Here is a 15,960-nt window from a genome sequence, read left to right on the forward strand (position 1 = left end):
TCATTTAGGCCACAAAGCTGCGTCCGGCCCACACCCCTCTTCCAGGCTGTCTGATTGCCCACCGCCCCGCACGGCCAAGGCACCCAAGAGCACCGCTCCGGGCTTCTCCAGCACACCGGGACCCAGGCCCAGAACTTTCCAAGAGGAAACACTCGTGGACGCGGGCGCACGGCCCTGGATCAGACAGGCACACTCACAGCACATCACCACTAACCTTCTTCCTGCCCTGATGACTTTTTTAACAGAAAAATAACACTGACTCGAGTAGATTCTCAGGCCATGAACAATAGGCACTTGCTGGAGAGGTGGCTGGGTAGGAGGTCTGGGGGGCAACGTGGGTCTGCAGGGGGTTCCAGTGATGGCGTCTGGGGGGAGGGGGCGGGCTTGGGCATCAAGATCTGTGGCCTGGAAAACGCGGTCGCTCCCCGCCCGCAGCCCGGGAACTGGGGGTATCCCTCCCCCTCCATCCCATTCCGGATCCTCTCCAGCTCTCCCAGGCAGGAGTTGCTGGGGATGCTGGGGGATCAGCAGGGTCCTGCAAGGCTAGTACAAGGGACCCAGAGCTGTGCCAGGGTGGGGGGTGGGGGGCAGTGGTGCGGCAGAGGGGGGTGTGGCGGCTGTGGGGAGACAGAAGGGACAGGCCAGGGGGGCAGTGGCGCAGGGGGGAGCGGGGAGTGCGGCGGTGGTGGGGGTGTAGGGGGAGCTGCGGGGGGTGGGGGGGAGGCGCGGCAGCAGCAGCAGCGGGGGCGGCAGGGCAGCAGCGAGGCCCAGGGAAGGCCGGCCCTCGCGCTCCCCTCGCGGGCCCCCTGCCCCCCTCCCCCCGCACCCCCGCCCGAGGCTGCTGGCGTCAGAGCCGCCTGCGTCAATGCCTCGGTGACACACACAGCTTTTTTTTCTCCTGCTCCTTTTTCTCAATGAGAGGAGCCTAATGCGATTTTTATTATCAGACCCATAAATCACGCTGCGGGGCCGTCACGCCGGGCACGTGCCCAGCAACCCCACCCCCACCGGCGCAGCAAGCGAGGGGGTGGGGCAGGCGGCCGTCCCTCCGGTCCCCTGTCCCCCCCCCCCCCCCCCCCCCCCCGGCACCGCTTTAAACCCCCGGCTCCGGGCGCGGTGCGCGCAGGTGGACCCCGGGCAGCCGGCCCTGAGCTCCGCGCCCGCCCCGAGCCCGGGCGGTCCGGCCAGCGCCGCGCTCACAAGGGCGGAGGGGGAGACCGGGAGGTGCGGGGCGGCGACGGGCTGGCCAGGGGGCACGGCCCGCGTTCAAGCTGCTGCTGCGACACGAGCGGGCGCGACGTCGTGTTGGTGGGGGGTGTTGGTGCATAGCGGCATTAGCTGCAGCTTCGGCCCCCGCCCCCCGGGGTTTTGTGGGGGTGCGTTACGGACACAAAGCAGAGCACCGGCTATGAATGCAAATCAAGGAGCAAATGCGTCAGCAGCAGAAGGCGTCTGGGGTGGCAGGAGGCCTGCAGGCTTCAGCGTTCTGATGCCCGGGGCGCCGGCAGGCTTCTGCCACATAAACAGCGCTGGTCGATCCCATCAACGCCTGTCCCCAAACAGTCCAGCCCGTTCGTGCTTCTCGGTGCTGGGGGGTGGGAGGCCCAGGTTGGCTCCCGGAGGGGGGTGGGGCGGGGAATGTCACGGGGTCTCCGTCCTTTTGTCAGAGGTCCCAACACTGGTGATGGCCCAGCCGTTTCACAGGGAGGCCCAGGGATCAAGCCGTGGGGTAGGGGTCCCGGGGAGGGAGTCCCGCCTCCTGGGAGTGGACAGACCCCTCCCACCTCTCTGAAGCCACCTACTGGGAACAGCCACGCTAAGTTCCCCGAACAGGTGCTCGGGGAACTCTGAAACCTGGGGTCAGGGGCTTCCCTGATGGAGCTGCACCGCGTCCGGTAACTTCTCCAGGCAGCCTCTTTGGGCTCACGCGGACACCTCCCAGAGCCCAGCTCCTTCAACTAAAAGTGGGTGCCCAGAGCACAGTGCCTTCGGAGGAAAGTAGCTACAAAGACCGTGACCCCATTTTGGGTAAAGTCATAATGATTTTAAGTCCCCTTTTCCCCTGTGGTCTCCGTTGCTCCGAATTTCTTCGATGGCCATAAATATCACCCGGGAGCAGAGGGGGGTGTGTCTGTTCGTTCCAATTCCAGACCTTTCTCTTCTCCGACTCTGCTGGAGCCAGAGACCCAGGCTGCACACTGCCACAGAGGAGCGGGCTGTCTGCCTGCCTGAACCATGTTCAGGTGGCCGGTTGCACCCACACCATCCAGATCTGGCTGCGTTTTTACAGCAGACAAGCTCTCTGCTTGTGGGTGAGCTTCTTCCAAAGGAGTTAATAAATTGACTATGGCCAGCTAAGGGAGGCCAGTGATATATTTAAGGAGGGATCACATCAACTGCTGAATTCCTCACATTTCTTTCCCTCCAGCAAGGATAGAGAGAATGAAAACAGGGAAGGAGCGAGGCCTGAAGAGAGGGCTCGGGAGGGTGGAAGGAGGGAGACGTGGAAAAGATAAATGAACGCTTACAGCCTGGCCTGTTTGCGTCATTAGGATTGTAACCCATGGATGTGCAGGATGACGTCTTTTATACTAACTGTGGCACCCAGCAGTTTTGGGGTGCACAACAACAACAAAAGAAATGGGCGTGAGGACATTGTAGCCTTAGGACAGAGTTGCAAATAGAACCTCTGTCATCTGTGTCTAAGCCCATATTCCGCTCGGAGGGTAACCGTGGTCTGCAGCCTGGGGGCGACAGATGAAACCTGTATTAACACGGTGACGGATAGACTTCAGTGGAAGATCCCACTTATTGCACGAACAAGCCAAAACTGGTCCTATTGCAAAACGATTTTTATGCAAAATTGGGCAGGCGCAGTGAGTGCTATCAGATAATTATTAGCTCACTTTTTTTTTTTTTCTGCATCCAAAGCAGAGAAACGATAGACTTTGCAAATATGTAAAGATATGGATGTCAGTGCGGAGAAAGGGGATCAGGACTCCTTTGCAGAGGAGGAAATGGGCGCGATAAGGACGGAGGAGTGGGTCCCGCACTGACTTTCACCAAGGGCGGGATGCGGGGGGAGGGGCCTGCCAGCGGCTGGCTCCGCCCCTGCGGCTCCCGAGTGCATCCCGGTGCGGGTGCCGCACCATCCCTGCCCGGGAGGCGCCCACACACCCTGACCCGGGAACCAGCCCCGCCCGCCCACCTGCTGGAAAGACCCACCGAGTCGGCGCACAGCTTGCAGTGCCCCCCCCCCCCCGCCCCCACGCCGGCAGACACGGAGGTGGGGGCGGGGGAGGGCGCGGGGAGGGGCGCAGGAAACAACCGACCTCCTCTGGAGCCCTGCCCACGGGCAAGGGAAACCCCCAAATGGGGACTGTCTTGTGTACGTCCTCCAGTGACAAGTTGAACGTGTCATCTCCTATCCTTTCCCTGCAGGGGGACTGTACTGCGCGCGCGCTTGTGTGTGTGTGTGTGTGTGTGTGTGTGCGCGCGCACGCACGCGCGCGCCCTCTGAGCATACACGCTCACAAAACGTACAGTAACCCTGCAGAAGGACTGAGTCTGGGAAACATGCACTGCCTATAAGCTATAGTCTTCAACGCATATGTCTCCAGCTATTTGGGCACCCAGCACACGCCTCCTTGTCTCCACGCTCCCCAGCGTGTGCAGGGAGGGAACCCGGGAGCCAAAGATGTGACCTGTGCCCGAGGACGTCAGCTGTAGCCCCTCTGACGTCCTCGCCTCGGGCTTTGTTCCGCTGGGATCCCGCAAACCCGCTGCGGTGTCGCACGCGCGCACCGCTAGTTGGGGGAAATCCTTGACCTTGGCGTGGCTCTAGCTGGAGAGTCTTGATACATTTTCATTTTACTGGTTGAAAGGAACGGCTTGGAGGAGGAAAGAAAGGGCAACGGACACATTAAAGGATTGTTTTTACAAAATGTCGTTGTTGTTTTTCCATATGAAAGGTTGGCACCGTAAAGCAGAGAGAGAGAGAGCTCAGGGCGCAAGATGCTTCCGCTGAAAGGAGAGTACACCGAGTTCTCTGGAACTGTGCCAGTATTTCTTCGCTAGGACTCACAAGTCGCTTCATGGTACTGCTTCTCTTCTTTTTGTTTATCATTGTTTAAAATGCCAAAGAGGGAAAAAGAGGGCTGCCTGGGCGCTCAGTCGGTTAGGCATCTGCCTTCGGCTCAGGTCATGATCTCGCGGTCTGTGAGTTCGAGCCTGGCGTCGGGCTCTGTGTTGCCAGCTCAGAGCCTGGAGCCTGCTTGGGATGCTGTGTCTCCCTCTCTCTGCCCCTCCCCCACTTGGGTACTTTCTCTCTCTCTCTCTTTCAAAAATAAATAAGTATGTTTACCAGATAAAAAATTAAATGTTAAGAAAAAATAATTTTAAATGTGATATCAATCTTTGCATTTGTCCCCCCTCTCAATTGCCTTCACGGGGCTTCACGACTGGTTTCTAAAGTATCTCGTGGTGAAATGGTAAGGGCGGCTCTGATGTGAGCACAGCAGTAGTCATGGATGAGCCGGGCCTTATACTTGTGTGGTTCTTAAGGGTTGCAAGGGGACAGAGTGGGGACCCCGAGGTGCCGGGGGCAAGCTGCCCGGGGGTGTCTCTGCAAGGACACACGACGGGATTCTGGAGGCAGTCATAAATTCTACTCTGAGAACTGGTCATTGGGCTCAGGGGCCCCAAGGTTCCTGCTCTTGAATGACGAGGGAGGCACATGTTTCCTGGAACCTCAAGGAGGCTGAGACAGGAAGCTGGGGGAATCACTCTGCGACAAGAGAGTCAAGGTGTTTGGGTTCTGTCTTGGGAACCATTAACGGATGGCAGTGAATGAACACCATTAGGACTGCTGTAATGGAGTCCCAGGAACTAGATGGCTAGAAATTTATCCCGTCACAGTCCTGGAGGCTGGACGTCAGGGGTCAAGGTGAGGGCAGGGCCGCACGCCCTCTGAGACTGGGTTCCTCCAGTTTCTGGTGCCAGCTGTGAATCCCTGGGGTTCCTTGGCCTCCTGCTGCATCACTCTGCTCTTTGCCTCTGCCGTCACATGGCCTTCTCTGTGTGTCCTTTGCTTTTCTTCCAAGGACATCGGTCATATTGGATTGGGACCACCCAAATGACCTCATCTTAACTTGATACATCTGCAAAGACCCGATTCCAAATAAGATCATGTTCACTGATGCCAGGGGTCGGGGCTGCCTCAGAGCACACAGTTTGAGCCTTAGCAGGTGCTTTGGGGTTGTAACATTTGGATGGTCCCCGCCTCGGTCCATGAGGAGCTAGTCCTGAGTTTCTCCAAGGATGCAGCTGAGAGTCGCAGAGGGAAGAAATCCAGTGTTTTCACACTGTCCCGCAATGCGGTGTGGCACGCCGGGTGGCCTCAGCAGCCTCGAGAGAAACCAGCTCAGCAGGTGCAGCTCCCGGCCACGCCGATGGTGGGACAGGTGCTTTAGAGGTGGCGCGGGGACAGACCCGCCAGCGGACCCTGGCCTGCCTCTCAGATGACCCAGGGTTGTGTGGGGACAGCAGAGCCTGAACCAGAGGAGGAGAGGGAGAGAAGGCTCCTACGGGTCTTCGGGGCCCAGTGACTCCAGGTGCGGGCTTGGCACCAACAGCCCTTCCTTCCATTGCCTGGCCCTCTGCCCTTCTCCAGCTGGTGACATCCGTAGACACGAGCGCATACGCCCCCGTGTTGAGCGCCAAGGTAACTGGACAGACAGTTGGCTGGATCTGTTCCACCCTGATGCGTGCCACTCGGTGTCAGGGCTTCCTGAGGGGCAGCGGTGTGTGTCTGCCTACAAGAAATGACCCTGGGGTTAAGTGCAGGCAGGGCAGTGATTTCCAGCAGCATCCTGCGGAGTTCTAGGGCTGGGAAGAGGCGTCCAGCAGCCCTGGGAGGGGGAGGGGAGGGGTGCCGGGCCTCCCAGTTCAGATCAGAGCTTCGCTGCTGCTTTACCGTGATTGGTTCTCCCCGCTGACAGCGTGTACAGATTTGGTGAAGGACCCCATCTGGGGAAGGAGTCCAGCAAAGTGAAGAAGGAATTCGTGCCTGTGTTCGTTGAACAGACGGGTGGGGTACCTGTATTCCAGGCTCCCTTCTAGGTGCATGAGAGACACCCGTGAACAAAATAAGCTACGATTCTTACACTTGGAGAACTCGCGTTCTATTGGCTGAGGGACATACGATCGAGGATAATAAGTGAGAAAAACAGATATTATGACAGAAGGCAATCTATGCTTTGAGAAAAAACCAAATACAGGAGTATGTAAGGGTGATAGAGTAATGGTGGGCTTTACCAAGGAGATGGGATTAAAGCAGGATTGGAGTTGGTGAAGGAGTTGCTAATGTGGGGGGGGGGTGCAAAGAATGTTCCAATTACGAGGAAGAACCAGAGACTGGGACATGAAGTAATTAGGAAACCCTGCAGGTCATGGCAAGGATTTCAGTTTTTACTTGGAAATGGAGGCCTAGCCATTCCTTTTTGCACAGAAAAATGACAGAATCCGGCATGCGTGATAGAAGGATCTCGTGGGCTACAGGGTGGAAAACGGACTGGTGGGGGCAGATGGGGGCAGCAGGGAGGCCAGCGTGGAGACATCGCAGAAACCCCAGTGGGGTGTGAGGCCACCCAGAGCAGGGTGGTAGTGGCAGGAATGATAAGGTGCTGTCATATTCTGTGTGTATTTCGAAGGTGGAGCTCAGAGGATTTCCGTGAGCTTCGATGTGGGATGTCATGAAAAAGGGAGCAGAGGGTGATGCTAAAGAAATAAAATCACAGAGGGAACGACTTACTGGGAAAATGCAAAACCTGGAAAGTAACACACCAAATCTGAAAAGAACCAGAAATCAATTCTGGATTTTAAAAACGCATTGATCACAAGTAGGAAGTCGGTGGGTGAGTTTAAAAGTTTAAAGTCAATGGAGAGACACAGCTGAAGAGAAATTATTAAAAAAGAAGATTCATCAGGAGAAAGTGTCCAGAATATGACACAGAGTGATCAAATACGGGGCAAATTTTAAAAGGAGGTAGGGTGTACTAAAGAGGTATAAATGTTTTGTGTTTTAATCCCCCAAAGATAGAAATGATTCCATGGGAGAGAGGCAACAATTGACAATTGAAGAGATAACGGTGGATGGTTTCCCAGAAATGATGAAAGAAATCAATCCACAGGTTCAGGAAACCCAGAGAGCATCAAACAAGATAAAGAAAAGATGTCCTCGCCTAAACATAACATGGAAAGAGAAAGTAGCCGAAGAAGAAAAAACGGGCTATCTTCAAAGGGTCCCCAAACTGAGCACTGAATTTCCAGAAAACTGAGACAGGAAGCCTGAAGACCGAATGGCATCCTCAGCGAGAGTGCCGGCCGACACGAAATCCCGGGCAACCTTCAGCGGCGACGAAAAGAAGGACATATCATTCAAGCAGTGGCTGAAACGGTTTGTCACCACAAGGCCACACTAAAGGAAATTCTAAAGAATGTGCTTGAGGCAGAAGGAAAATGGCCCAGAGGGAAAGACAGAGATGCCCGAAGGAATAAAGAGAAAAGGAAGAGACAAACGTAGGAGTGAATCTAAATTAACCTTGCCTTGCTAGTACAAAAAATAATAATGTATTATGGGGTTAAAACACAGAATTAAAATGTATGAAGATAATACCGTGTATGGTGTGAGCGGGATAAATGGAATTGAAATATTCTAAGGTCTATTTTATTTTCTGGGGAGGGATAAATTTATTGATCAACGTTAGCTTGTGACTGGATACAGATGTATTCTGTCCTGTCAGAGGGAACATTTCAGTTCCCTCAGTCAGAGGGGAATATGGGAAATTCTACACTTGGTCTAAAAGGCATCCACCCGAAGTATTATTATTTAAGTATTACCCCATGCACCCGTAACTAATCTCAAACTAATGTTACCTCAAGAGCCCACCAATTCCTTCTCCGTTAGTCATCACATCTGCATGAGGACTCGTAAGTTCGGGAGAGAACTTTCAATCTCAAATACTAACATACATATTGGAGGAAGTCTTGGAGGGACAAAAGCCAATTCCCACCCGGTTTTGGGCAATGGTCAGTTAAAGGTATGGCTTATTTGAAAAATCTCTGAATGATCAGTTAAAGGTATGGCTTATTTGAAAAATCTCTGAATGGATCAAGGTACCTCAATACATCTTTTTGTGGACAAAATGGCGGAAGAGAAAGGAAGTTAAGGGTGTGACGTCCTCACTAAAGTGTGATAGGGTCAAACCACCTCAGCTGAAAGAGAGGCAGAGGGACATGGCCATGGGAAGACTAAGGACTATACAGCAAGCAGGAATCATGGAGCGTGTCAGCTCTGTGAGGGCTTTGGCTTTAGACTTTATCTCTTTAGAGCCCTGCAGAGCCAACTGATGGGAGTGTGTGGGTTAGAGGGATGACAAGACCTTACTCACATTTTTAAAGGGTCTCTGTGGCCACAGTATTGAAAAGAGCCCATGGGGAAGTGGCTTGTGACAACAGCCACCACGTGAAGCTGCCTGGAATCATAGACAAGAAGCTATCCTAGACATTTGAACTACAATCCACATTGTTGGTGGGTTAATCCTTCATAGCGTTATTCAGGCGAGAGCTAGTTGTGTTTGCTGGAAAGGAAACTGAGAAGGGGAATTTCTTTCATATCACCATCCCGTTCAAGTCACAAGGTACTGAAGAGTCGCCATGTTGGCACCGGAAGTCAGTGGTCACGTGGCCACGAAAAGGTAATGTTGTTTAAAATTCTTTTGTTTTGTTTGTGTTTTGTGGTTGGATTTCCGTGTCATTCGCAGTTCCTGAGTACGTGGACTGTGTTGTCATCAGAGAGTGGGACATGAGCTACGTTGTTGGGCACAGATTCACTCAACATTTGCAAGCGAATGTCCTGGGGGCAGTTTTCCCCCAGATCTGAGCTGTTGTATGTGATGGTTTAGTCCTGTCAACCTGAGACACGCCTTATAAGAAGCCCACGGTGGGCCAACGTGGTGATTTTTTTGGGAAAATATTGAACATCTGCTTCAGTAGTTTCTTATTTTGATACTCTTTTCTTCAAGACATTCTATTGGGGCTTTCAAAGATTTTTTTCTCTATGTTTTGTATGTAAACGCCGCTGAGATTTTAATGACTTCGTTACTTTATCAGCCAGTATACCTCTGCGAATAATATTCTCTGGTTTTAACACTTCACCACTGATTACGGCTATCAAAGCGATGGCAATATAAGAAGGATCACACTTCTCAATAACACTAGTGAAAGTTTTGCCTTCGTTTCTTCAGAGTAACTAACCTTCGTTATCATCATTGGGCTTACTATTAATAATGCATTCAGGAGAGGTTAACTACACTTGACAGAAAAGCCCCGGGAGCCTTGGTACAGCACCAATAATTTAGGAATAAAAATAAGTAACATGGGCTTTATTTCTGTATTTAGATAATGATATTAACCAGCCACCTTAAAAATTAGGTTTGATTAAGAACAGAGATGTTGTGCAAATAAAAGTTGTAAGAGGAGGTAAATGCTTACTTACATAATTAGATTTCCACAAACTTTCCGGTTACAGCTGACAGATTAACCTCATCACATGTAATAAGTGTTCCTATTGCCAGGTTGAAAACCCTTACTGGAAATATCAGTGGCTCACAATGCAGGGGTGACATATTTCAGTTCAATTCCAGGTAAGTTCATTGTCCATGAAAAAACAAACGAACAAACAAGAACCTTCATACCATCCACAGTTGATGGAACATATTCTGTCTGTCGAGTTTTTATGATGTATTTAGCTAAGGTAAACATCAGACATTTAAATAAATAAATAAATAAATAAATAAATAAATTTAAATAAATTTAAATAAAGCAGACATTATAAGTCTATCCACGGGACTAAAAGAAAATATGGCATCAGTGAAGTAATAGAAAATCTCAACATTGAAATGGAAACTCGGGGTGCCTGGCCAGCATAGTCAATAGAGCATGTGACTGTTGATCTCAGGGTTGTGAGTTCAAGCCCCACCTTAGGTGTGGAGCCTACTTAAAAAAAAAAAAAGAAAGAAAAAGAAATGGAAACGTAAAAAACAGAAACCCTAGGGCTGAAAAGTATAATAACTGAAAACAAAATTAAAATAACATATGGGAAATGGCTGGAGAAAAAAATCAGTAAACTTAAAGAAAAATAATTAGAAATTATTTATTTTGAAGTAAGTGATCAAAGATGACAGATAAACGAACAGTTTCAGGGACTTGTGGAAAAATATTAGTCAAACTTTTGTAGGCATGATTGTATTCCCAGGAAGAGGGCAGATTGAAAGGGTTACAAAAATTATTAGAAGAAATAATGGTAAGATCTTTAAATTAGACTTGAGAAAAAAAATCAAATCTAAGATTCAAGAAAGGCATCAAACCCCAAGTAGAATAAACACAACCTCACTTCGACAAGTCGTAGTCAACTTGCTGAGAGCCAAAAACAAAGAGAAAATATTGAAATCAACAAGGGAAAATTAAACATCCGGTCACATGGGAAAATGATACACGGAATGGCTGACATCTCCTCAGGAACAGTGGAGACCAGACACATTGGAATATCCCATTCCAGGTGTTGAAATAAAACACAGATCATTAAGAATTCCATATCTAATGAAACCATCCTTCAAACATGAAGGCTAAAAAGGGTATTTCTTAATAAATGAAAACTGAGATAATTTGTTGATCGAATACCTGCACTACAATAAATTCTAGGTAAAATTTTTCAGGCACTGGGTGTGGTGGCCATCCCAGCCACACCAGATGGTAACTATTTGGTAAACATAAAAGAATTTGTGTGTGTGTGTGTGTGTGTGTGTGTGTGTGTGTGTGTGTATTCTCTTACGTTCTTTAAAAGATATATTGCTATTAAATAGCAAGGATTGAAACATTATACTGGTAATTTAGAAAGCTTGTAGAGACATTATATATGACCATACTAGCACAAAGGGAGTGTTTTGGGGAACACCACCATATTGGTGCAAAGTTCCTATATTTTACTGTAACTGGGTCAGTATTAATATGTAGGCTGTTTTGATAAATGTAAAATATATATTTTAATCCCTTGAATAACTGCTAGATAGGAAAACAAAATATGGCAAAATATAAAGATGATGTGTTACAAATTCTGTTTACCACAAAAGAGAACAGGAAATAAGAAAAACAAAAAAAAAGAGGAGACAAATAAGAAACAAATCGCAAAATGGCAGGCCTTAATCCAATCATATTATTACATACAAATGGACCAAACACTCCAGTCAAACACCAGAGATGATCAGACTAGATATAAAAGTAAGATCCAATTATCTTTGGTCTATAAAAAATGCACTTTAAATTGAAAGAAGTGGATATTACAAATATATATTTTATATATCCTAAAAGAATGGAAAAAAGATACATTATGCAAACAACAGGTGTTAAGAAAGTTGAAACGGCTACCTTAATGCTAGGCAAAACAGATCATACAACAAGGAATATTATTACAGACGAAATACAAAATGGACAATCCAAGAGTGGAAATCAATTAAACCAAACTGGTTCTTTTAAAAAGAAATCGTATAAAACTGATAAAAATTTAACTAGACTGATGAAGAAGAAGGAAGAGATATTACCAATATCCATAATGGCAGAGGATACCTCTACTACAGCAGCCTTCCAAAACAGAAAGCACCAGGCCCATGTGGATTCACTGGTGAATTCTATGAAACACTTAAAGAAGAAATGATACCGATTCTCTGTAATCTCTTCAAGAAGATGGAATCAGAGGGACTATTTTCTAAGTCACTGTGTGAAACCTGCATTACCATAGTACCAAAACCACACAAAGAAAGGAATTAAGAAAGAAAAAAGAGGAAACTACAAAGCGGTGTCTCTCGTGAACATAGATGCAAAAGTCCTCAACAACATCTTATGAAATCAGATCCTACAATATAAAAAAGAATTATACACCACCACCAACTGGAACTTGTTGGTATGCATCCCAGGCATGCAAGCCTGGGTCAACATTTGAAAATAAATTAACGTGACCCATCATATCAACAGGATAAAGAAGACAAATCACATGATCATCTTGATAAATGCACAAAAAGCATTTGGCAAAATGCAGCACCCATTCCTAATAAAAACTCCCAGCAAGCTAAGAATAGAAGGAACTTTCTCAAATTGATAAAGCAAATTTACAAAAACCTATCGCTACAATCGTACTTCATGGTGAGAAACTCCAAGCTTTCTCGCTAAGATCAGAAACGAGGCAAACATGTCCCTTCACACCACAGCTTTTCAACATCTTCTCGGAGTTGGCTCTTGTCCATTTTTTCCTAATATTATTGAGATGTAATTGACATACGATGCTATCAAAGTTTAACGTGTACAGCACAGTGATTAGCTTACATGCATTGTAATCGAGGACCCTTATTAGTTTTGTTAATATCCATCATTTGATGGAGATAGGGAAAAAAATGGTGTTTTCCTTGTGATGAGAACCCTTAGGATTTACTCTCTTAACAGCTTTTAAACGGGGTGTGTTGCAGTTTATGCTAATTATACTTTAACAAAGTTAAAATCAACTTAATGAACTGATTTTTCAAAAAGAAGAAAAAAAAAAAAAACAGGGAAGCTAAGGCTGATGACACCAAGCCAGGCTCTCGTGATCATGCCGAGCGACCAGTAGTCGTCCCTGTGATGGTCCTGCCCCACAGGGGTGTGCTGAGGCACAGGGAGGGAGAGGGGAGGAGGGCAGTCTCATAGGCTGGTCAGGAGAGCTGAGTCAGCTTACTGGTCCCTCCAAGGCAAACTGTCTCTGCGGCTCCTCTTTCCAGAGTCGGTTCCATTTTTTATAGCTCTGGGCATTCTTGGTCGTAGGGCCCCTGCCACTACAGAGCACACATATTAAAAAGTCACCACATCCCACATTAAATATAAATGGGTTTAGCTAAATTGCAGGAAACCAGTTGGCATAATGTCATATTTTGTGGGCCTTTAGTTAAACATTTATTTATTTCAAGTTTTCTGTGTTTCTCCCACCCGCAAATTGCCGCCAATTTTTTCCCTTTGTAGTTCTTAAAAATCGCACCAAATCGAGTACAGTAGGACTTCTGTACCTACGGAGACTTTTTTTCTTCTTTTTGAAAGCTTCTCTTTCATCTACAGAGAGCTCACGCCACAGAGAACTGAGTGGGGTGGGCAGGGTGGGGTGAACCCACCCCTGGCCCCGCACACCGGGGTGACAGCCTGAGCCCCGTTCCTCGGGCAGCATTCAGGCACAGATCACCTGTGGGCATCTGTCCTGTTCGCATGTGCAGTCTGAGCGGCATGTCTGGGCTGGCCCAGAGCCTCTGCCTCTCTAACCAACTCCTGATGATGCCTGTTGTCTTCGACTGGGGTCTTTCCCAGCAGAGCCTGACTCCTCGGGGTTCTTGTCTGAGGAGTTCTCTAGGAAGGGTCCCCAGAGGAGCCGGTCAGGAGGAGGGAAGCAGGAGAGGCCTCAGAAGAGGAACCTCCCAGAAGTGTTGTTAGCGGAAGGCCAGCTCTGACCTGACCCCAGAGGGGCTCCGGAGCAAGCATCACCCCAGGAGCCGCCCCTGCCGTAGCAGGCTCCCACCCCCATTCCCCTCTATCCCCCCTCCCGCCCCCCAGAGCAAGTTTCCCAAGGAGGCAGCTTTGAGCCAAATGCAGTTAACTTTCACAGTAACTGGGGCCCGGGAGAGGGGACCCGGCCGCCCACAGCTCCTGCCCCACAGCCTGGCTCTTGTTCCTAAAGACCATCTTTGTATGGTGGCCTCAGCTAATGGGTATCCTACCCCAATACAGATTTCCAGGAACCACCCCCAAGACAAAAGTTGTTTCCAGAAGTTTCCAAGGAACTCTAGTTGCAGCCAAGTTTGGGAGGCACTGAATTTTAACTAGAATTTCATTGGCTTTAATTCTTGCCCAGTAATGAGTGTCTGCAGAGAATTTCTCTCCAGCCTCTGGGCTGCCACGGGAGCCTCCAGCTTGCACACCCTTGACCGTTGTTGGCTGGGTGGTGTTAGCCTGCACTGAACTCATAGCCACACAGCCGCCCCGGGACTCCTGGGGGCAGCAGACCCCCTCTCCCCCTCTCCTTTTTGTCATACGTTTTGCAAGCGTAGCTCTTTGCAAACCCTATACCACAGAGTTTTTAGTGAAACACCTTTTTGGTTTTTACATCGTCTACAGCCTATGGGCAGGTGGTGTCCTGATTGGTGTGCGTGTGGTGAAGGGGGGAAACGGGGTGTATTTATCCAAGTGATAACGTTCTCAGAATCTCCCCTGTTTCCACATGCCCTGTGGTTGGTAAGGACTAAGGACCAGGCCAGGCTCTCTGGGGAGACTCCTTAGTCTCCCATGGCGATAAACGCCCTTGGATTCTGGACTCCTTCCTCAGACAGACTCAGTTACTCAAGCAGGCAATGAGAGTGCCTGAAGGATTCTATTCCTTGCTCTGGTTCAGGAAGCGACCGTGAGTAACGTCCTCATCTTTCTTCTTCTCGTGCTTTTCACCAGAAACAGCAACTTTGTCTAACACACCCAGCGCCCTTCGGGTACCCTTGGCTCTTTTGGGCAGGAAGACGGTGTGTATGATTTTTTTTTTTCACTATTTGGTCTCCTGCACCCTTCAGATTTCCTACAACAAAAGAGCGCTTCTGTCTATGCAATGAGCACACACAGAGATGGCCTCTAATCACAAGGGCTAGGCGACAAAGGGCGGATTTTAGGCATTTACTGAGTCCGTACCGAGGTGTGCATGAGTCATGTTTCATGAATGACCTCACTCTAAAGTCTTTCCAGTTGTGAATGGAAAAATGACAGCCTGGGTAATAGGAGGTCTTGTAAAAAAGTGTCTCTGTTTTCAGCCTGCTACGTAGTATACGAAAATCTCAGGGTTTCTGGTGAGCTGTTAAAAACATCTTAATTTGCGATTATCACCCTAAAATGAAATGTCTTGTACGATAGGAATTATTTGTATGTCATCCCACCAAATACCCTATAGGCTGTATGTGATTTCTCCAGACCCTCCCAGAAAGACGAAGAAAGGCAAAGAAGGCATTGGTTTGATGCATTTTCCAAATTACCATAAAATGCTAGGACTGTGTTTGATGCTGATTATTTCATACATAGTGGCTTAAAACGCAGATCTGTTGATTCACAGATAGATAACATAAGCATGTCTGAGTAACAAGATGAAAAGAGGAGACTGTGTTTTTATCATGTTACTCTCATCAATGGAGATACTAAGCTGGAGGCTGAAGCTGAGAAAAACCTAGACTTGGTAGTTCAGCTGTCTTCACTGATCTGGTATCTGACAGTTACTAACACTCTCTACCCCTCCTTGGTCGAGATGAGCCAGGGGAATTCTGCTCTCAGATGGTGACACATTCTCTTCTGCAATACACGTAGGAGAGGCGGTGGTGTAATGGCCAGGAGGCCGGGTTAACGTGTGTGACATCGGACTTCACCCCACCCATCACGTACCCACTGTGTGGCCCCCATGCGACCACCCTGTTGTCCCAGTGTGGGTCCAGGCAAGCTGCGGGGGGGCCCTGCCCCTCTTCTAAACTCCCATGGTGCCGTCATCTTGAGAATGTGGATTATTGAAGGCCGATCCAAAATAAATTTCAACCAAAAAGGACAGAGTTTTATAGAAGCACACAACTGTAACAAATCTAGGAATAAAACCTAGCATCCAACTCATCTGGATCCTTTCCTTAACAATTCTTAGACCCTCCGATGGATGCTCACAACATATAAACGACCCCACGTGGCCCTGAGGCTGGGATAATGAACACATTTCAGTCTCCCAGATCCCCTAAGTTCTTTAAGAGCTGGATGTTGGGAGACAATTTCCCATGGGTCTTTTGTGTTCCTGGATGCCTGAACGCAAGGCACAGACTGCTT

This window comes from Panthera onca, chromosome B2, assembly GCF_046562875.1.
Source record: "Panthera onca isolate mPanOnc1 chromosome B2, mPanOnc1 haplotype 2, whole genome shotgun sequence".
Taxonomy (NCBI): domain Eukaryota; kingdom Metazoa; phylum Chordata; class Mammalia; order Carnivora; family Felidae; genus Panthera; species Panthera onca.